The 23,845-nt window shown below is 35.4% G+C and overlaps 1 protein-coding gene across 2 annotated transcripts in view; it reads right to left on the bottom strand.

The window, feature by feature from the left end:
* Positions 1-3,574, bottom strand: part of VAMP7 (vesicle associated membrane protein 7) — a 42,312-nt gene extending 38,738 nt beyond the window's left edge. For both annotated transcript variants that reach the window (XM_025039831.1, XM_006905809.3), the window contains exon 1: positions 3,424-3,574. The gene's annotated coding sequence lies outside the window, so the exon portion shown is untranslated. The remainder of the gene's footprint in view (positions 1-3,423) is intronic.
* Between the last annotated feature and the right edge of the window lie 20,271 nt (positions 3,575-23,845).

A 23,845-nucleotide genomic window follows, 5' to 3' on the forward strand; every position in this document is an offset into this window, starting at 1 on the left:
CCTGCTAAGAATCCCGTGTGAGTTTCCTGTGGCTGCCCTAAGAAAGTACCAAAAGCCGCAAGGCTTAAAACAACAGAAATTTGCTGTCTCATAGTTCTGGAGGCCAGAAGCCTAAAATCGAGATGTCTGCAGGGCCCTGCTCAATCGGAAATCTGTTGAGGAGAATCCTTCCTTGTCTCTTCCTAGCTTCTGGTGGTTAGCTGGCAACCCATGGTCTTCCTCAGCTTGCAGCTGGAGCCCTTTGACCTTCACCTTCATAGTCACGTGATGTTCTCCATGTGTGTCCACCCCTTCACATGGCATTCTCTGTCTCTCTTCTTGCAAGGACACTTACTCCAGTACAACCTCATTTTAGCTCACTTCTTAATTACTGCTTCTGCAAAGACCCCATTTCCAAATAAGGTCACGTCCCCAGGTCCCGGGGATCAGACGTCAATGGATCTTTCTTGAGGACGCAATAAATCCCCATCTTAGAAACTAACTCTTCCTCTCAAATCACTCTCCACATACTCCCGTCACCCCAACTTGCTCCCCTCTCCATCCTTACTCATTTAAGAGTCCTTACAGCAATGGGCCAGAAGGGCAACCTCCAAGAGCCTGGAATTCGAAAGGCCTGTTTCCATTGCCTAGAAGGTTCCAAGGAAAGGACATTTTTATTCTAGGTGCTGAAATTCCAAAAAGAGATATGCCATGAGGGAATCCAAATGCAAATTCTGAATGTAGGTTTTTTTTTTTTTTTAAATAGAGGAATTATTATAAATTGTGGTGAAGGTCGTTAAGTTTATTAAATTAAAGATTAAGTAAGATGCTACTAGTTGGCATAACAACGGAAATGTCATAAATACCACTGTTCATAGAGGAACTGGCATCCAGAGTTTCAAAAAATAATCTGACAAAGGAACCTTGAGAATATAACCATTTGTAAGCAACGGATTGCCTGTATTTCAAAAAAATGCTAACAAAATAGCACAGAGATCATGCAAATGCTCTCTCCCAGTGGAGGCATCTTCAAGCGGAGGCCGAAAAGTTTCAGGGAACTGATAGGGAAAAAAGCCAAGTTCATGTTTCTCACACTAGAGTCTACGTGTCCTGAGATGTTTTTAACTTTTGTATTTTTATTTTGATAAAATGTAAAAATCTATATGAATATTCTGGATCATCTACACGTGTACCTTAGAAATGAGTGATGGCACACAATTCAGTGCTCCATTAGCATTATGAAGGTGGCCAGAAATTCCCTAAAATGACAATGCTTAATTTTTAATGTCTTGGAAGCATGTCTGGCTGCTCTTAGGTTGGCATATCCTAAAATCATAATGATAATTATGACTCAAGCACTCTTGTATTCTTGTTGTGTTTTTTAATCGGTTACAAAGATAACATTCATCTTTTGCAGGAACAATCTACAAGTGAAAGATATCTGCATGGAAAAATTTTTAAGAACTGAGACTTTTATCTGACATTCTGAAAATGACAGTGTGGCAGAATAACATGAACACATACATTATCTCATGCTAAGGAGACTATAATCTTCAAAGATGTGTTTGTACCAAGTGGGAACCAAATGATACCATAATGTGCTGTATAAATAAAGGTTGCACAACTGTTGAAACAGAAAAAAAGTGGAAGAATTAACTCCTTATGTAGCACATGGTAACAGTCCATACGAAATAAAAAGAAAGTATTCTGTATCACTATATTATTGCAAGGGGATGTATTATGCTAATCCCTGCAACAGTTCATGAGCTGAATGTTTCATAGGAAATATACACGGGTATTAGTTTTTTTTCCACCCTTGAATCATGGGGTATACTATTAAATTGGCCCATTGAATTAAATGAGGCGGGGGTCAGATGCAAGGTGGTCAGGAAAGGGAACTCATTTTAAGAGGGAACTATGGAACAAGAGAAGACACAGGAATGAGAACAAGCTAGGGAAGGTACATAAACTAGCCTGACGAAATGGAATGGTCCACGTTTGGTGAATGATGAGATTTAAGGATGTCTAATAGCCTTATATAAAGAAGGCCTTGTATAAATTAGGTAATTTGGATTGGATCAAATAGTTTTTCTATTTCATGTTTTGCTTTTAAATGTACTATAAATGATAGATAATTTTATACTCAGTAGAACCTGGCAAGAAGAATATTTTGATTACCAACTATCTCCCTGAGTAAGACAGAGAGAGCAGTTGAGCTGAGAGTATTCCAATCCCCGAGTCTTCTGTCTGGGCCTTAGGAGGAAATAAGCCAACGACGGATAAACCACAAATTCTGATGTAATAACTGTGGCGGACAGAGAAGAATGCAGAACAAACATTAATGTGACAGAGGAGAAGAGGTGTTTATGAAAAGCCTTAAGTCTGGTCACAGATTAAGACTATTTTGTTGGTATTATAAAAATTCTTTTAGGGTGATGTTCTTTTCTGAGACCCAACCCAATCTCTCTGGCTTTCTCAGAATAGGAGCTTACCCTGTCAAGCCAACCCCCTGTTTTATTTTACATTAACCACAACCATATGTGATGATCTTGATCCTTCCTGTTTGCTCCCACACACGAACATGTAAGCCACTGAGTACTGATGTCCTATGTGTTGTTTCCAGCTACATCCCTTGCACTTAGAAATGAGTGTCTGGCACATAGTAGATGTTCGATAAACATCTACTAAATATGTAAGTGGGTATGCTCTCAGCCACAGCTATTCCTAGGGAGAGAATGTCCTAAACATGACAGTATCCTCTGGGTTCCAGGGTGGGACAATGAAGGTGCAGGTCGTTGAGAGCAATTAAGAAGACAGAAAAGGGTCTGATAATTGACTGTGAGAGTTACGGTAGAGAGAGATAACAAAGCATGTACCAAAGACTCTATTACATGGTCAGAGTTTGTTAAATATTGGCCAATAACAATAATGACATCATACAGCTCTAACGCCGAGAAAATAGGTCTGGGCGGAGATAAGAGTTCTTACCCGAACCCAGGAAGAAACCTGTCAACAATGAGCAGTGGAGGAAGGGCATGCAGAGGACTAGAACCCCTGGTAGAGGTTCACAAGGAGGTGAAGCAAAAAGTGACGTCACCGAAACAAGGGCGTGGAGAGTTTTCAGAAGACTCAAGAGATATCATGAGACTCAAATGCTACAGAAAGGTCTTGCAGAAGGCGAGCTGAGGGAAAGTTAACATTTTTTTTCCCTTCTGTAACAACTTAAGTGACGCACTCACGCTCTTTAACTCGAGGCCATTTCAGCGGCAGAAAAGGCACTTCGTCCAAATGGACATGCCCGACAATTCGAACTGTTGACACTAGAGAAGCCAGTCACCCTTGCACTGCCTGCTCGTCCCACCGGTGTACGTTCCGGTAGACACCTGTGCCCTCCCTCCGCCGTCGTTTCCCCGCCTTCCGCCGAGCGCGCCCCGCTCCATTTACCTGTCCGAGCACCCTCTCAGAGCGCGCGGGCTCAAGAACGAGGGGCGCGGGTCACCCCGGCGTTGCCCACCGCCCGCTCCCAGAGAAGGCTGGGACCGGACACCGCGGGCTTCCGGGTACAGAGCGCCGCCCGCGCGTGGCCTCCTGGGAATGTGAGCGCTCCTCCAATGGGAGCGACGGAGGGGAAGGGCCTGTGCGTTCTCAGCCGTCGCATTTCCTAGGGGCCGCACTGCATTCTGGGAGTGGTAGTTCCTACTGGCCTACGCTGAGACTGTCATTCGTTCAGTCAACAGCTGTAAACGTTAAGCGCTGTTCCATGGAGAAAATGAGAGGATGCAGGGCCACAGAGGCTACTGGCATTGAGTCGGCAGGATAGATGAAGAGCTGATCTTCCCCCACCATCTCCCCGTTTAGTCTCAGCAGGTTACATCACCTGTTACTTCACAGACAAAATAGAATTCATCCGATAGGACTTCCTTCTACTTCGCCATGAAAATTGCTAACCTCATTGGACCCCTCAGCAGTCTTTTCTCCCATTCTTTTGCAATAACAACAACAGCTACTACTATTGCTACTACTGCTACTACTACTCTACTTTGATCTAAGTTCCCCCATCTGCTTTACATCACCATTCCCTCTTGCTGACTCTGAGACTAGCTCCACTGATAAACATTTCTGTCTCCGGATTCGTCAATGGCTCCCTACTTATTCGCTCTTCATTAACAGCATTTAAAGATTGTCAAAGTTTCTATCATCTAAAATATTCCAGAATCACCTTTCTCAACCCCACACCTCCCAAATCCCTCACCACGTACAGACTTAGCCTTGTAGTCTTTCTTCCACCTTTCCTTTCCAGTCAAAAATCTCAACAGTGTTGCTAAAACAAATGGACACTTTCGACCATTTCCATATTTCTATTCTGCAGGATTTTACATTGATTATTCCCCTCCTTCTTGAAACCTTCTGCCTTAGTCTGGGCTGCTTTAACAAAATAACATGGACTGGATGGCTTAGACAACAGAAATTTATTTCTCGCACTTCTGGAGGCCAGGACGTTCTAGATCCGGGTGCCATTATGGTCAGCTTCTGGTAAGGACCTGCTTCCTGGCTTGCAGATTGCTGCATTCTTGCTGTATCCTCACAAGGTGGAGAAACATCATTTCTTTCACATCTCTTATAAGGGCACTAATCCCGGTCATGAGGGCTCCATCTTCGTGACCTAATTACCTCCCAAAGGTCCTACTTCCAAATACCATCACTTGAGGATCAGGGCTCAAAAATGCAAATTTGGGCAGGGAGCACAATTATTCACATCATAGCATCCTCTAGTCTCTTAGCTCTTTCTAAGATGTTGCACTCTACTGGTTCTCCACTTCTGTGACAGATTTCCTTTGAAGTGTTCATGTTCCATAGGACTCTGCCCTAGATTCTCTTCTTTTCTTATTCTTCACACTTTTCTTGGGCGACCTGAACCATTACCATTGCTTTGGTTGTCATCAATATGCTGATTATTCCCACATATAGGAAGCCCAGACAGGACTACTGTAACTCAGACTGAAATAGCTAATGACAGCTGGGCATCTCTTGCAGGCACCTAAAAGTTAATGTAGTACTCAGTTGGCCTAATATAGTTCTACTCTTCCCTCTTCCAAAATCTGCTCCTCTTTCTGTAATCCCATTTCGGTGACTGGCACAACCATGCAATCAGTTGTCCAGACTGGGAAACTGGGTATCAATTTGAATGCTTTTTCTCCCTCAGTGCTCACATCCAAACAATCACCAGGCTATATTAATTCTATCTTCCAAAATATTTCACTTGTTAAGCTTCAGTTTTCTCATCTTTAAAATGAAGATAATAGTAGTACCTATATTCAAGGATCGTTGCAATGATCGATAAACAATAGCACCAGGCAGAGAGTAAGCACGCAAGGATAGTAGGTATTTATTGAGCAAGCATTGTGTTTGTCACCAGTTCTCCTTCATTGGGTCTAACACAACGATAGCTAGCATTTACTTTATTTAGTTTACATTTAGAGAAAAAAGAGAAAAACAAGAAATGATGAGATATTTCGTGCAAGTTACCCCCACTCCATTCCTAGGTATTTTTCCCAGCATGACAAAACTATAGGAATGATCATGAGGCACTATACACATGGTTCTACTCTGATATGTGCAGGGTATACTATACCTTAGTTATTGTTATCTGCTCTGGATGGGCCACAGAGAAACTGAAGTACATTCAGAGACTCGTGACCAAAATGATCTGGGCACTAGAAATTGGAATTAACGTCTCTGTACCCACTGTATCTCTTTTACCACCCCTGCCTTGTCACTTGAGATGGTAGGTATGTAAAACTAAACCTAATCGCTTCAAAATTCTACTTAAAACCTTCTTTGGCTCCCCATTATATAGAGCATAGAATTTAAGATTCGAGGCTCTCCATGAAACAACCTCTCTCTACCTCTCCTGCTTTATATTCTACTTCTCCCGTCAACACACCCTGTGTTCAAGCCTGCTCCTGTAGGTGGCATTCATTCATTCACCCTTCCATCCATTCATTCCTTCAACAAATGCCTACTATGAGCCAGGACTGTTCTGGATACTGGAGATATAGTAGTGAGCAAGACAGACAATGTCCTTGCTTACACGGAGTTAGCACTTCAATACTATGTTCTTTCATGCCTTGGTGCCTTTGCACATGCTGACTCCCTGCCTAAATCGTATTTATTCTTCAAGATGGATCTCAAATATCACGTTTTCATTTTCTAGCAAAGTGTATGCTTCTTTTTTCAACCTCATCCACCCTCTAGAAAGGTTTACTTTTCACATTAATATTAATTTATTTTTACTCAATACCTATTCTTTGAGAGACAGCATAGTATCTTAGAAAGAGAATGTGTTTTGGAGCCTAAATGACTTCATATTCTCTCCTAAAGTAATATCATTTGTGCTCCAAAATTTGTATCTCTAGCATAAGCCTTTACACTGGGAACTCAGAGAAGGTCTCTCTGAGGAGGTAACATTCAAGCTGAAACCCGAAGGTCAAGGAGGAATAAGCCACGAGAAGATGAGAGGGAGCAGAAATAAAGCCAGAGTGACTGACGGTGGCGGAAATAAGGGGAGAATGGTAAGAGAAGAGGTCACACTAGCCTTCTTTCTGTTCCTCAAATATGCCAAGCTCCTCACCATCTTATGATCTTTGTACTAGCTGCCTCTGCTTAGAGTTCTGTTCCCTCTTATCTTCTTGTGGCCAGAGGGCCTTCTTGCAAAGCTGTGTAAGCTAGGGGAAGGACTTTGGATTTTTTTCTAAGCGTAATGGGAAATCATTAGAGAGGTTCAAGCAGAGGAGTGATATGATCTGATGTATGAGTTTTTAAAAAATTATCTGGCTTATTTAGCATACCAATAAATCGTCTATCCTGGCAATAAATTAATATTATAGTTTTCAAAATATGTTGGGTAGTTTCCCAGAAAAATGCCTTTGGATGGATACACTAAAGTACATGCAGAACGATTTAAATAGGTGGCTTTATAATTTTGTAATTTCCAAATTCAGAAGTTCTGTTACCATTTCATCAAGTTAATAAAGAATGGAATCTCTTTCTTTATAATCCATGATTTTAGATAGTTTGAGTTTATGGAGTAAAGTTTCCAATTTACATTTCAGTTCCTGCAGATACCAAGCCTGGAATTATAGAACTGAGGGTTTAGATAACCTAACCCAGAATTCTAATTGTACACATGAGAAATTTTCTGGTCTTGGCAAAGATTACAAAGCTAGGAAGAGATGGAGCCTGGATTATAAACCATGTACTAGATGCTCCAGATATGTCTGTTGGACTAAAATATTATATATATGTATATATAATGCTCTTTCATGCATATAGACAGATAGATGATAGATAGATAGATAGATAGATAGATAGATAGATAGATAGATAGGTGATAGATAGTGACCGTTACTTTTGCATCAAAACCATTCACATTATTGCAGTTTATCACTGATCACCAGTGCAGTTTATGATTCTTTCTCCAGGTTATTTGGACGTGGGCGAATTTTCTTCCTATTTATTCTTCAATTCTCAAAATATACCTGTTCCTTTGAAATTCATAATCAGCAGAGGGAGCTAACACATTATTAATATCTACAAAATCATTGACATTTGAGTATGGGACAGTTAGTTTCTATCCGCAGCTCATTCCAGTCAGAGTCGTCACATGTCCTGTTCTGTTCATCTAAGTCATCAGTGGTTCCAATATCAGCTTTGGCAAAGCAGTTGTGGATTATTTCTGAGGTGTCTATCCTACATAGCAACGGAATTTTTCATAACATCGAGAACATACCATTTCTTTACATCTGCGATAGAACAATGCTTCTCATAATGTACCAAGCAATTACAGCATCCAACTTTTGATGATCTATTATGTCTCAGTCTAACGGCTATGCATAGCCATGGTGTTGGTAGGCAAAAACAAAAACAAACAAACAAACAAACAAACAAAAAACCAAATGAAACCAACAGACCTGTTTTTATTTAAACCTCCAGTGTCTGTGTGCAGCTATCACATTCTGGTAAGCCATTTTCCTCTCTAATTGCAGGAAGCATTTCCCAAACAACCTGCCAGATGTCAGTGCATTTTTGTTAACTTTATATACACAAAGGAAAGTTGTATATATAAATGGAGTTTTCAAATTTCCATATAAGTGATTCTAATTTCTTGCTCCTCTTAACACTGTAAAAAAAGGAAAGCTGATGAACCATCTTTTCATACATATTTATTTTTCTACAGGACAACATTCTTCTGTCAGAGTTTGCCTCTGGTTTGTTTGCAGATTATAGAGGTACATAGATGTGCCCACATGGGAGAATCTATTCAGATTTAGCCTCCGATTTTCGAGACAATCTTCAGCTGAGTTATTGTGGATACGTCACTTTTTTAGGCAAAGTGACATGATATTGTGATAATGTTGAAAGTGTTGTTGCCAACCATAAAAAGTTGACATCAACTCCCGTTTGGAGAGCAATTTCATTAGTCTTTTCTAAAACCCAATGAACATCCAGATATAGAAATATCTGCTCCAGTCTGTCAAAATTATTTAAAAGTTTTATTTACTAATTTGGCATATTTTGCTCCTTTCATTCTGTTATAAATTTCATCTTCCTTGGCTGCTTGACTTTTATCTCTTCCTAGCTTTAAAGAAACATAAAGGAGATTCCAAATTTTATGACCATTTTCATTTTTTGACTTTCCTTTCTTATCCACTAACTTCTAGTTCTAAAGGAATTGGGAGCACATTATATTTTCTCTTTAATGGCATGACTTAGACTGAATGGAGTGTAACAGAAAAGGCCTGCTTCACAGAACATGAACATTCAAAAAAGGACAAGAGCAAGGGCAAGCCTGAGGCTTGGTTCAGGAGATGAAAGTGCAGTAGTGACAAGGCAGCTCATTTTTTTTTTAAGTTTCAAAGTTTCTTAAGCAAAGCTGGTGTCAAATTACAAGAAGCATTCATCTGAATTATCTTAATAACCAAGTCAAAAATAAGGGATAGTAATGACTGCTATCAGATAGCAAGTGATTAGGTTTAAGACATTAAAAATGATATGGAGAGAAAGCACTGATTTGAAATTATCCTCCTTTAAAATTCTGATAGAATATTAAGAACACTTACAGTTCAAAGTTCTAAGCATAAAATCCAGGCATGTCCCATCTGTTGGCCGGCTTCTAATTTGATGTAAAGAATCCACATTCTCAGGGAATAGCGAACCACAAAGAACTGATATCCTTGTAGAAGAGGCCTGTAACTTGGCATTTGTTTTTTTTCCACTTTGGCTCATTCACAGCTGTTCAGGATTTTGACTCCTCAAGTCTTCAGCATTTAATCTATTATTTGTTGGTGGAAGGGGCTGGGCTTGTTTCTTCACACATAATCTGACCTCTTTTTTTTCAGTCATTAAGGTAACATGATTCAGTTGTCCAGACTTATTGAGTTATTCATACAATTTTAGCCTGCCAAATTAGAAAGGCCAACATTCTAGGAATTTTTTAGAAGTTATCACCATGACTTTAATTTTGAGTACCCGCAATTAAACAGAGTAGTTCAGTTCAACAAACTTTTACTGAAGCATCATGTGCCAAGAAGTATGCTAAGTACTAGAGACACATGCTCTCAAGGAACTCAAATAATATACATAATTGATTTATTTAAAAACATGCAAGTGTAATAGTCATTGTATCCTGGATTTTGTTACAGATCTAGTTCCAATGCAATTCATATGACTTCACCTTTCTGACTCTCATCTGTAAAATTATGAGGTTGTATCAGCTGGGTTTTAAGAAAATTTTTATGCTCTAGCTGAATGGAAATCTGGCAAAAAAAAAAAAGTTTGCTTTATATGATTGTTTTTCTCTTTAAAATTTTGCTGTATTTTATTGTTTGGTACTTGATACTGAGTAAGAACCCTCTTATCTTTTGCCTTCTCTTGGTTGGCAGGTGCTGGCAGTTGATACAGATAGAAATTGCATCACATTTGTATTGCCCAAGGAGGACCATACCGTATGAAACTCTCTTTAGTATATGATCATGCAGAAGTGAGTTTAAATGTCCGTCCAGTAAGAGTTTGGTGGTTTCATCCTAGAACCATTGAAAACAAACATTGCTTCCTTAACACCAGTATATTGATGCGCTACACCAGATTCACCCGAAGTGTTAGCTGTTAACGTAGATTCCTGGCCTACGAAATCTCATTTTTTTAAGGTGGAAGATTGGGGATTTGAATTTGTAGCAAGGGACCCAGGTGATGTTGATAAGCTTAGAAAATACCGGAAAAGCAGAGACGATGAAAATCTGTTTACTTAATGCTCCAATCTCAGAATAGGATGAGATTTAATCCTAAACTGGGATCAGATTTTTCAATTTGCAGTAGTACCTACCAGAGTTAACAACACAAACTGTCAGGATGTTATTTAGTAGATATAAACTAAATCTTTCATTCTGTAGTTTCAAGTTCATTTACTGTCCCTAGCACCTGGTACCCTGTAATTCTTGGCTTAATGACTCTGATACAGTGATACCTAGGCCTAATTTTAGTCACCAGTTTGTAAAACAGATGAAATAAAATCTGTCGCTAGACAGAGACTATATAAGCCTCATTGTTTTCAAACATTATTCAAAACCTCTTTTTTACTTGATAAGTCATAAAAGTTTTGTAGATATACAAGAAATGCGTAATCAGTAATAGAAAAATCAGAAAATGCAAGTAAGAAAAATATAAAAATCTACCTTAATCCGATCATTTAGGGTTTATATCTCACAAAACTTCATATATACATGTATAGACACGTATATATGAAGTATATATGTGTATGTGTGTATAGAATTACTTTAAATTTTTTTCACAGTGCTTAGAATTTATGATTGTATAGGAAAGCAAAATTCATTATACTATGGAAAAGGTCACAAATAAATTAATCACTTATAGACTTAGTCCTCAAAAATTCTCTCCCCGCTAAACAAGATCATTTATAGCCTCCATCACATCAGTGATTTGTTGTTGACTATTACATGCTAACGATGCAAAAATTACAAATTAATTGCAAGGTAATGTTATAAATCTTGCAAAAGATACAAGATTTTATATAGTTGAAAATGATATTAGATAACTGCTTCGACACACCAAAGCCACTGATGCATGAATTAGGTCAGTTACCAATTGAAGTGAAGAAAATCTACATGGATTGATAAGTGATGATATTTTGATATCAAATTAATTAGGTATCTTTAGAAGAAAGTGAATTGTTCAAAAGTTTTCGGCAAAAATAATCTCTTTATGCTAGGAGAATCACAAATGAGGTGTGTCATGTGATATTTTTATTGGAGAACTGCCTCAAATCTCCCAAACAATTCTTGTTTCATTCTTTGTCCATTCTGAAACCTAGTGCATAGGTGCAATTAAAACCTAAAATCTTTTAAGTATGAGATTAAACAAGCTTATTTTCATAATCATTGTTTATTTTTCCAGGTGAAGTCCCAAAGGAACCTTTATTTTATCATTTGTAATGAAATTTTATTTCTCTTTTAGGTTGATTCCCTGCAGGTAGCCTTTTAAGTACCAGTTCTCCTTGAGTAATGAGGACTTTCCGTGGATGTGTGTGAATGGTATTGTTTTGTTTTTGTTTTATTTTATATTAGTTTCAGATATACAGTACAATGGCTAGACATTTATATAATTTATGAAGTATCCCCCGATTACTCTAGCACCCATTTGGCAGTTCACACAGCCATTACAATAATATTGACTATATTCCCTATGCTGTGCTCTACATCTCCATGACTGTTGTTGTTTTTGTTTTTTTTATTGAGATATAATTGACGTAAAAATTATATTAGTTTCAAGTGTACAACATAATGATTTAATATTTGTATATCTTGTGATATGATCACCAAAATAAGTCTAGTTAACACCCATCACCGCACATTATTACAATTTTTCTTGTGATGTGAATTTTTAAGATGGTACCCAATAAATCTCTTTGCAACTTTCGAATATACAATACAGTATTACTGACTCCAGTCACCATATTGTACATTACATTCTCATGACTTATTTATTTTATAATGAAGTTTGTACCTTTTGACCATCGTCACCTTTCTGCTTGCCCCCATCCTCTGCCTCCGGCAAACACCAATCTGTTCTCTATATTTATGATTTTCTTCTTTTTTTTTAGGTTCCACATATAAATGAGATCATACAATATTTATCTTTCTCTGTCTGACTTATTTCATTAACACAATGCCCTCAAGGTCCATCTGTGTTATTGAAAATGGCAAGATTTCCCTCTTTTTATGGCAGAATAATATTCTATTGTGTATATATATGCCACATTTTCTTTATCCATTAATCTGTCGATGGACACAGGTTATTTTCATGTCTTGGCTATTTTAAATAATGCTACAATGAACACGGGGGCACATATATCTTTTTGATTTAGTAATTTTGTTTCCTTTAGATAAATACCCAGAAGATGAACTGCCGAATCATATGGTAGTTGTATTTTTAATTTTTTGAGGAACCTCCTTAATGTTTTCTATAGCGGCCACACCAATTTACATTCCCATTAAGGGTGCACAAGGGTTCCCTCTTCTCCACATCCTTGCCAACACTTGTTATTTCTTGTCTTTTTTATTATTGCCTTTCTAACAGGAGTGAAGTGGAGGTTTCGAAATCAGGTTTGTCTCAATTAAACATAATGTTCTTTGCACTCTACAACACCTCTTTCTTTTCTAATTATATCCATTTAGAATGTGTGTTTAAAACTTGAACGTGCCTTTCCATTTAACCAAATCTATCTGTAGCTTTCAACAAAATTGACCCATCCCTTTTTGAGTTTTATTTTTTTTCTATATTGGCTTCCAGTAACCTACATTTTTCTGGTATTCCCCTTACTTACATGATTACTTCCCAGTCACTTTTTCTGGATCTTTCTCCTCTGCCTGGCCCTTCAATTTTGGAATACTTAGGACTCTTCTTGGCCCCTTGCTTTTCAATTCTATGCATTTTTCCTAAGAATTGTTATCCACTCTTATAACTTTGACTACCATCAATGTGCTGACAACTCCCACATTTGTATCTCCAGCATACATCATTTTTCTAAGATCAAGACTATATGCAACTTCACACTCTATATCTACCTATATCAACAGATACCTCAAGTTCAACATGTTCGAAATTGAACTAATTATCTCCCCCCCTCAAACATGCTCATCTTCTGGGGTTCTCAATCTCAATAAATGGTAGTATGATTCACTCAGCTGCTCAAACCATAAGCTTATCTTCTCCTCCTTCATCCCGAATATACAGTGAATCAAAAAGTCTTGTCAATTCTACTTTCTTAAAAATCTCTCCACTTAATTAACTTTTCTACATATCCATAAACCATAACTTACTAACCACAAAGCTATTAACAATGCCTATTTAACTGCTCCAATAGCTTCTTATTTAGTTTTATCATAAAACCTTTTGTGTCTGCTAGCATATTTTCTCTGGATAGGAAAGACTAAAACTATTAAGTGCAAATTTGATTATTTCATTGTCCGGATCTTATTTCTCTTTGCAGCAACCTAATTAGTGAATCAAACTTAACATGCCGACTTCTCTCTTATCCCATTACTTACCTTCTCCTCAACATTATTCTGGGTATATTGGCCTTCTCACATTTCCTTAAACATACCAAATTTTATCCTGCCGCAGGCATTTGCCTGTGTTGGTCTATCAAACCAATCACGTTCATATAGCTTACTCCTGGTCATTCTATAGGTATCTTAACTATCACCTTTGATTCTAGTCCCTTTAAGACTAGATTCTGTTTTTCATTATAACTTTTGTAGCACTCAGTGCTCTCACTAGTAACTATTTAATTACATGTTTTTTAATTCTGCTGCCAAAATATAAATGTTATAAGGGTAAGAATAATAATTGTTGTGTCTTTACTACCTGGAATATTGTAAAACTGTTGGAAAAAAATAACATGTATCAATGTACTACAGTCTATTCTACTGATAAATAAGAATAAGTTTCAGAATATTGCTTGTTAGAGATCATGAATGTCATTACTCCAAAATACTAAGATGTAAAATTAAGAGACATATGTATTTCAATCATGTCTATGACTTATACCTATACTTCAATCTCTATTGCAATCCTATTATAAAATGTGCCTGAGCCATTGACTAAAAAATTTTAATTGGTATTACATACTGCTTGAAAGTCATGCATTATTCATTTAATGTCAAAATGCCCAGAAGTACTTTTAATTCTTTCTTATTTCCTACTGTGATTTTTCAAATCCTGCTGGGTCAGGCGGTGTTGACTCATCTTGGAAAATACACTCATTCGACTTCATTATTTGACTTTCAAATAGGAGTTCTTTATATTACAAAAAAGAAAGAAATATTTTCTCTCCTCTCTTAGATACAAAACCAAGACCCAACTATATGTTGTGTATGAAAGATTCACTTTATTATAAAGACACAGATAGGTTAAAAGGAAACATGGCAAGTGGTATACAATACAGAAAACAATCCAAAGAAAGCTGGAGTGGCTATTTTAATATTATATAAAATAGATTTCAGAATAAGAAATGTTATCAGGAATAAAGACAGATATTCCATAATGATAAACAGGTCAATTCCTTAGGAAGATGTAGCAATCCTAAATGTGTATGTGCCTAACAACACGGATTGAATATGCATGAAGCAAAAATTGACAAACAAAAGGCAAACTAAACATGGTTATAGTTGGATATTTCAACACACCACTTTTCTCAGTAATTGATAGAGAAAGTAGACAGAACAGCATAAGGATATAAACTATTTGAAGAACTTGATCAACTGACATGACTTAATTGACATTTATAGAAAACTTGATCCAACAACAACAAAATACGTATTCTTTTCAACTGTATATGGAACATCTACCAAAATAGCCATATTTGGGGCCATAAAATGTCTCAATAAATTTAAAAGGAGTGAAATCATACATGGTATGTTTTCTGACCACAGTGGAATTAAATTAGGAATCTATATGCTAACTCTAAAATTCCTAAATATTTGGAATTAAAACCACATTTATATATAACACATGGGTTAAAGAAGAAATCATAAGTTAAATCAGAAAATATTTTTCACCGAAATATTAAAATTTGTGACATACTAAAATTTATGGGTTGTAGCTAAAGAAGTACTTAAGGGAAATTTATGGTACTGAGTGCTTACTATATTAGAAAAGAATAAATTATTTAAATCAACAATCTAAGCATCTACCTTAATAACTAGAAATGGAGAGCAAGTTCGTCCTAAAGTGTGGAAGGAAGGAAATAATAAAGGGAAACAATGAAATTGAAAACAGAAAAACAATAGAGAAAATCAGTGAAACCAAGAGTTAGTTATTTGAAAAAATTCATAAGCCTTAATTAATGCAATCAAGGGGAAAAAAAGGAGAAGAAAAATTATAAATATCAGGAATGAAAGCGAGAACATCACTACAGATCTTACATATATTAAAAGGATAATAAAATATTATGAACAATTTTATGCCAAGAGATTTCACAATGTAGATGAAATTGACAAATTCCTTGAAAAATTATATTTTCTAAATAGACTATAAAGGGAAAATCTGAATAAGTTTATATTTTATAAAGATATTGAATTTATAATTTAAAGTACTACAGGACCAGATGGCCTTACTGATGAATTTTATGAAACATTTAAGGAAGACATAATATCAATCTTATACAAACTCAGAAATTAGAAGAGAGAAAACTTCTCAAGTAATCTTTAGGCCATCATGACCCTGATATTAAAACTGGACTAAGATATAAGAAGAAGAGAAAGCTACAGAGCAACATCCCTTATGAACAAAGACTCAAAAGTACTTAACAAAATATTAGGAGGTTGGATCCAGCAATATGTATGAAGGATAATGCATCACAACCAAGTGGAGTTGATTCTTGGAATGGAAGGTTGTAATAATATGTGAAAATGAACATCAACAGGATAAAGGAGAAAAAACATATGATCATCTTAAGAGGTACTAAAAAAGCATTTGAACAAATCAAGACTAATTCATGATCAAGAAAACTCTTAGCAAAAAGAAATTGAAGGGTACTTTCTTAACCTAATAAAGAGTACTTACAAAAAAAAGCCCTACTATTTTACTCTTAAGAGTGAGAACAAGGCAAGGATGTCCACTCTTGCCATTTCTTTTCAACAGTGTACTGTGGATCATGGCCATTGCAATAAGAAGTACAAATTTGTAGTTGAGAGATGGTCATGGGGATGGGGAGTATGGCATAGGGAAGGTAGTCAACAGTAATGTAATGGCTATGTGTAGAGCCAGAGGGGTGATAGAGTAATCCAGGGGATTATTTCATAAACTATTTAAATGTCTAACCAATGTACTGTATACTTGAAACTAATTATAAAATAAAATGCTTAAAAAATAAATAGAAGGCATACAGATTGGAAAGGAAAAACACAGCACTATCTTTACTCACAAGTAACATTTTTGTGTACATGGAAAATCCTACTGAATCTCCAAAAAAAAGTTATTAAATACACAAGTAAATGAGGTCACAAAATATAAGACCAACATACAAAAGTCTATTGTATTTTTATAAACTAGATGATGAGAATTGGTTATTGACATAGAAAGCAATTACATTTAAAATGCATCCAAAATATAAGTTAAAGTTACCTTTAACAAAATATATGTAAACCTGCACATTTAAACCTTCAAATTTGTTGACAGAAATTGAAGAAAACTTAAATAAATGGAGAGATATACTATATCATAGGTTGGAAGACCCAGTGCCACCAAACTGTCAATTCTCTTCATTAATTCATCGATTCAACTCAAGCTGATCAATATCCCTACAGGTTTTTAAAAGATATTTATAAATCGACACTAAAACTTATATGGAAATACGAAGGATCTAAATGCCAAAAATAATTTTCTAAAATAACAAAGTGTGAGTACTCACACTACCCGATTTCAAGACTTCACTGAAAAGCAGCAGAAATCAAAATAATTTGGTGCTGGCAAAAAGATAGTCATATAGGTCAATGGAACAGAATAGAGCATCCAGAAATAGACCCACACAGTTATGGCCAAAGGATCTTTGACAAAGTTGCCAAGATAATTAAATGAAGAAAAGATAATCTTTATAGCAGGTGGTGCTAGGACAACTGGATATCCATATGCAAAAAAGAAAAGAAAAGAAAAGAAAAGTGACACCTCATGCCACACAAAAATTCACTTTAAATGGACAACAGAAAAAAACATAAGAGAAAATCTTTTCAATCTTGTGGTAAGTAAAATTTCTTAGGATGCAATCGTAAAGCATGAGGCATAAAAGAAAAAAAACGCTGATAAACTACACTCAAAATTAATTTTTTTTGTTTTTTAAAATATACTGTCAAAATAAAAGGACAAGTCACAGATTGTGTGAAATGTTTGCAAAACAGATATCTGATAAAGGACTTATATCAAGAGTATAGAAAGAGTTCTCAAAACTTATTAATAATAATAGGAAAACAACCTGCAGAAAAGTGGCCAAAAATTTGAACAGGCATTTTATAAAAGAAGATATGCAAATGGCCAATTAGCACATAAAATGATCCTGTACAAAACTAGTCATCAGAGGAATACAAATAAAATCACAACATGATACTATTGTATACTCGGTAGAATGGTCAAAATCAAAGGGTGTAACGATATTGGTAAAAGTGTAGAGAAACTGAAACTCACATCTTATTGGTGAGAACATTAAATGGTACAACCACTATGGAAAACAGTTCAGTAGTTTCTTGTAAAGTTAAACCTATGATTTCCATACAACCCTGTAATACTACTCCTAGGTATTTATACAATAAAAACAAACATATTTCCATAAGAAGACTTGTACTTAAATATTTGTATCAGCTTTATTCATAGTAGCCCTAACCTGAGAACAACTCAAGTTTCCATCAAAAGATGAATAGAAAAACAAATTGTGCTATGTCCATAAATGAAACACACTTCCTAGTAATAAAAAAGAATAAACTACTGACACACAAAACAACATGGGTGATTCTCAGAAACAGTCTGCTAAGTGAAAGAAGCCAGACATAAAAAAGGTACATTCTAGATGACTCTTTTTATGGAATTCAAATGCAAACTACAGTGACAGAAAGCAGATGGGCCTAAGGGTTGGGAGGAGGGGCTTGAGAATACTTTTGTGGATGATGGAAATGTTCAACATCTTGATATTGATGGTAGTTAAATGATTATATACATTTGTCAAAACTCTCCAAAGTATGTGCACATTCACTGTATATAAATTAAATATATCAGTGATTAAAGGTGATTAAAAACATTTCAAAAAAGAACAAAGAAATATTTTATATAAAAAAAAGTTCAAAATCTGGGATAAAGAAAAAAGAGTACAACATCTGAGATAAAAAGTACAATGGATAAAGTTAATGAGTGGGTTAACAAATTATAAACAAGATTGAAGAAATTTTTCGTGATAGATATGTGTGATAGAAGCAGATGCGCTTACTTCTGGGTAATGGGAGTTCCAGAAAGGAGGAAAAAATTAAAATAGAAGAGGCAACTTTAAAGAAATAATGTAGATAAATTTTCCAGAATTAAAGATAAACAACTTCTTATTGACTGTGCTCCTAAGGAGACATAAGGAAAAGTCCACACCTAGAGATAGTGAAATTTCAGAATATCTCAAGGAGAAATTTCTAATAGCTTATAAAGAGAATGAACAAATTGCCTAACAGTAGCACACCTAGTGTATTTATTACCTAGAGCAGATCATTTCTTAATGCTCTTTTCCTTTGCATTACAAAATTATTTTCAATGCTAATCATGTAATAACATGTAAAAAATCATTATTTTCTTGGTTTCCTCTTTAGTTTTAAAACAATAATTAATTTTAAAAAGATTAAATTTCAATTTTAAGCACATTATTCAAACAGTAAAATATTTCATGTGTGAACTAAAACTTTCACTCATGAAACAAAAATATTCTATCTCACAGCTCATATTCTGTTACACTGCTTTGAATTTAAAAACAAATAAAAACTCCAAGTGGTCAAACAAAATATGGACTTGAAGTAACTCAAGGTGTTTTTTTTTAATCTTTACAATCACTGTAGTATCATTATTTCAAATCCACCATTTAAATGCAGGAATATGTAATAACAGAGGGGTTGGTGACATGAACTGTACCTGTAGCAAGCCTCAGCGATTAGAAATCATTATAAACTTAACTCTGCAAATGAATGTAGGTAGTTTAGTCTGCATATGTCATGGGACAACTGCATAATTGGGATTTCTCTGAATTAACTTCCATATAGAATTAAAGAGTAAGTGATCAAAATCTGCTAATTTGAAGGCTACACATAAATTGTTAAAAGTAATTCTTACGAGTCAACAATAATAGTACCAAATGCTTAGAACTTAGCTCAATAAAAGATTTATCAGTAAAAGGATGGGAAAAAAGAAATATCAAACAAAGAGTAAGAAAAGGGAAATTATGTGCCTACATTAACTTCCGATAAAATAAGACTTTTACACAAAAATGATATTAGGCATAGAGAGGATCATTACTGAATGGCAAATGTTTAATTCAAATTTTAAATATATTTCTAACCTCAAAAATGTGAAGCACAAATTGATAGAATTATGGGAAGAAGTTTACAAATCTACCACATAGAGGGAGATTTCGACACATTTCTCACAGTGTTAGGTCAAGGAGACAAAAATAATTCAGAAGAATATAAAAGATATCAACATTATGAGTAAAAAGTTTGACCTATTGAAACCTATTTGATTTTATTAATCAATGTTATCGCAATAATTTTAATAAAAAAGTGAATATTAAAAAATGTTTGACCTAAACTTACCGGTAGTGACCCCTCAAAATATAAAAATTTTGAATAGTCCTGGAATCATGAAATAAATTAAAGCAGTATTTTAAAATATTCCTCCAAAGAAAACACCTGGTCTAGATTGTTTTACAAGCAAGTTCAACTAAATTTCAAGATCATCCTAATTTCAATCAAACTCTCCCAAGCAACAGATAAAAAGGAATACTTCTTAACTTATTCTTTGAAGAGACCATCATTATGATACTAAAACCAGATAAATTATGTGAAAAGAAATGACGTCCATTTCATTTATGAATATAAATGTTAAATCTTACATGAAATATTAATTGAATCCAATGGTCAGTTTTATACTAGAGATGCAAGAGTGGTTTAATATTAGAAAATGTATTAAAGTAATTGACTATATTAACAGATTAAAAGAGAAAACTACATGATAGAAATTTATTATACAAAAAACTTTTGATAAAATTTTGACTGTGGGAAACAACGCAGTCTATTTTCTACTAGATAGGAACGAAGAATAATGTAGTCCTGATGTGTGCCAGCAGCCATCCTATGACTTTAAAGGAAGCCAGCCTTAGGATGAAACTAACACCACGAATGGCAGAATTCAAGGGAAAGATTTAAACAGGAGATATACATTTTTTTTATTATCGACATATATATGGTATCTAACACTACAAGAATGGTTGAGGGAGATGAATAAGTGTAGACAGAGATTCAAGGATGGAGCCCCAATATTTGGAAGTTATTTAGTCTTATGGGAATCAGCTGAGACTTACCTTAAAGAGACAGAGGAACAAAATAGCTCTGAATTTAGTGACCCTAATAATAAAAGAGCAAATTCTGGGTTATTTAAAAGTCAGAACTTGATAACCAAAGGGTCTATAAGGGCCTGAAGATACAGGCTCTGGTATGCTGGTGTGACCTCCCTTGGATTTGTCCTATTTCTGTGAGAGAGTAGTCAAAGATTTCCCCCCGGTTGAAGAAAATATCTGTCACCTGGCTTCAGAGGGGAAATTTGGGCAGGTCTGAGGATGGAGTGAACTTAGACCATGTCATTTTAAGGTTTTATCTTCAGTGTTGCCTACATAGGGTAAGGGATGGCAGAATAAATTGGTATAAGGAAATTATCACTGAGTATAACCAGAAGGACTGATTGAAAGTACATTAAGGAAAAAAACTGAACTGCAAGTTTCTATCATATGTGTTTCCAAAATTAACTGCCCTATGGTTATCTTATGTAAAATAGTAGCCAGAGGACAAAGATGAATTAGAACAGTTCCACAGGGAAACATAGGGGCCCTAATATGTGTTTATTTTTAATTAGACACCACAAGGGTTAATTATATGAGGTCATAAGAGGAACAACTGCTCCAGATTATCTCTCCGATGTATGCAAAAGTGGCAAGTTGCAATAGTAGATGTTCTTTCCCAGCAACAAAAATACTAAGCTCTACACTTTAAGTAGAACACCACTGAACTGGAATTGGTCCGGAGGATAAGGTGGGTGACAGGAAATCAAATTAGTGCAGGAATTTTTAGCCCGAAAAAGAAATGATTCCAGAGTGGCAGTATCCTGTCTACAAATATTCAAAAAGTTGCAAAAGGTGAAAAAGGTGAAAGAGAATTGATTTGTGTAGCTCTAGTCAGAAAAGGAGAAAGTTCTTAAAGTTTCAAAGTTGCTGATTTAGGATCAATGTAAGGTACAGTTATAGTTGTTCAACAATTGAACAGTCTCCTTCACGAAGTAAAGAGTTCTCTGTTCAAAACAACGTTTAAGAGATAGAATGATTTTTATCTGGGATACTGGTGAGAGTATTATAGTATTCAGTGGCTGTCGAATAAGAGAAACTTAAAGATCTAATTTAAGATTATTTTACTTTGTGAAAAAAATACTTTCATCTTTCTGGGTTCGACCCTACATGTTTATCAGTGGAACTGATATTCCCTTGAAGATTTATGTCATCTGCATTTTTCTTTTTCCTTTCTTTATTCTCAAGTCTTTGACAAAACCATTGAATAAGCAACACACTTTGGCTTGTCAGGCAGATAGCAATCTATGAATGAAAACACTTTGGACACAATTGCATATAAAACGTATGCAAAATATTTAATGAATGAATCTGCTATGAATATCCAACAATACCATTCAGTTCACATTTCATCATCTTATTCACAAAAATAGTATCCAGACACCCTTAATATTCCAAACTAGAAGCCTATTGTTAAGAAGTGGAAATAATAACAATAATAATAAAAGTGGCTGAAATTGATTGAACACTTGCATATATTATTTTAACACAACCTTTGAGGTAGATACTATTGTTATATCTATTTTAGAAATGAAGAAACCTAGGCTCTTAGCCAATCTTTTTTCATCTATACTCCCAACCCACTGCCCTCCATTTTGATACAAGACCAAGATGAATCATTCCATCCATAAATATTTCAGTATGTGTCTAAAAGATAAGGACTAATTTTAAAACATAATTATAATACCACATCTAAAGATAACAACTATTCCTTAGTTGCATCTAAAGCTATTATTGCATCCAAAGATAACAAGTATTCGTTAATATCATCATATATCCATTCAGTGTCCAGATATCCCTGGTTGTCTCCTACATTTTTTATGATCGATTTGTTTGAATCAGGATCCAAGCGATGCATATATGTTGGAGTTGATCGATATGTCTCTCTAATCTCTTTTAATCTATAGATTCTATTTCTCTTCTTCCTTTCAGTGTATTTGTAGAAGGTATCAGTTTTGTCCTGTAAAATTTCCCACATTCTGGATTTTGCTAAATGCTCCTTCCTCATGGTATTATTTAACCTCTTGCAAGCTTCCCTAACTCATTACCCCCACTCATCAGTTCCTCTGACCCCTGTATTTTCTGTAGGTAGGTATAGAGGTTTATCAGATTTATATTAAAATTTTAGCAATAATAAATTATAAATGGTGGATTTTTTTGTACTTCCTATTGCATCACATCAGGAGACACATAATATCTGGTTGTCTTTCTTTTTCGTGATGTTAACAGTGATTAGTTTGTTCATGTGTTGTTAACTTGATATATCCATTATAAATGCATTCAATACTTTTCACCTAAAAATTTTGGTAATTATTGATGATATTTGCCTCTAACTGTCATTTCATTATAGGTTTCAAGATGATGATATCCTACCATTTTTCTTGCATTTATAAGCTAAGACTCCTCTATATTCTTTTTTTTCCAATTAGAATTGACGTTCAATATTATTTTATATTAGTTTCAGGAGTACAGCATAGTAGACATTTATATGATTTATGAAGTGATCTCTCTGATTAGTCTTGTACCCATGCATTATGGGACCACACCAGAACTTATCCAGGGCAGTTTCTTCTCACGGCAGATGGCAAAAGTGCAAGAACAAGCCAACACATGAGCACATTTAATGCTTCCACTCATATCATGTCAAATCGAAATCATTCCAATAGCCAAAGTTACACAGCTAAGCTAAATATACCAATGCTCTACTGTCAACTTTGTGGAGCCGGAAACTATATTTCCCAGAATTCCTTTATTTGAACAGTTCCATGTTAGAGGAACCTGTGTGGGATTTGGGAGGTGAAAGTGAAGCAATGGCTATAATCCTTGGATGGTCTTCAAGATCAGGTTCTGTTCTGATTATCCACTGTTATATAACAGGTCATCACAAGAATTAGTGGCTGAAAAAAATGTGTTATTCTCTTTACGGTTTTGTGGGTTGACTGGGTTCAGCTGAGTGGTTCTCATTTGAGGTCTCCCAGCTTCAGTCAGATGGTATCCAGAGCTGAATTTATCTAAAAAATCAACTGGACCGGACACCCAAGATGGTATAATGCACATGGTTGGCTGTTGGCTGGGAGCTCAGCTGGGGCTGTGGACTAGAGCACTTACATATATCCTCACTATATGGCTTGGGTTTCAACAGCATGGAAGCTGGATTCCACA

Source organism: Pteropus alecto, unplaced genomic scaffold, assembly GCF_000325575.1.
Source record: "Pteropus alecto unplaced genomic scaffold, ASM32557v1 scaffold821, whole genome shotgun sequence".
Taxonomy (NCBI): Eukaryota; Metazoa; Chordata; class Mammalia; order Chiroptera; family Pteropodidae; genus Pteropus; species Pteropus alecto.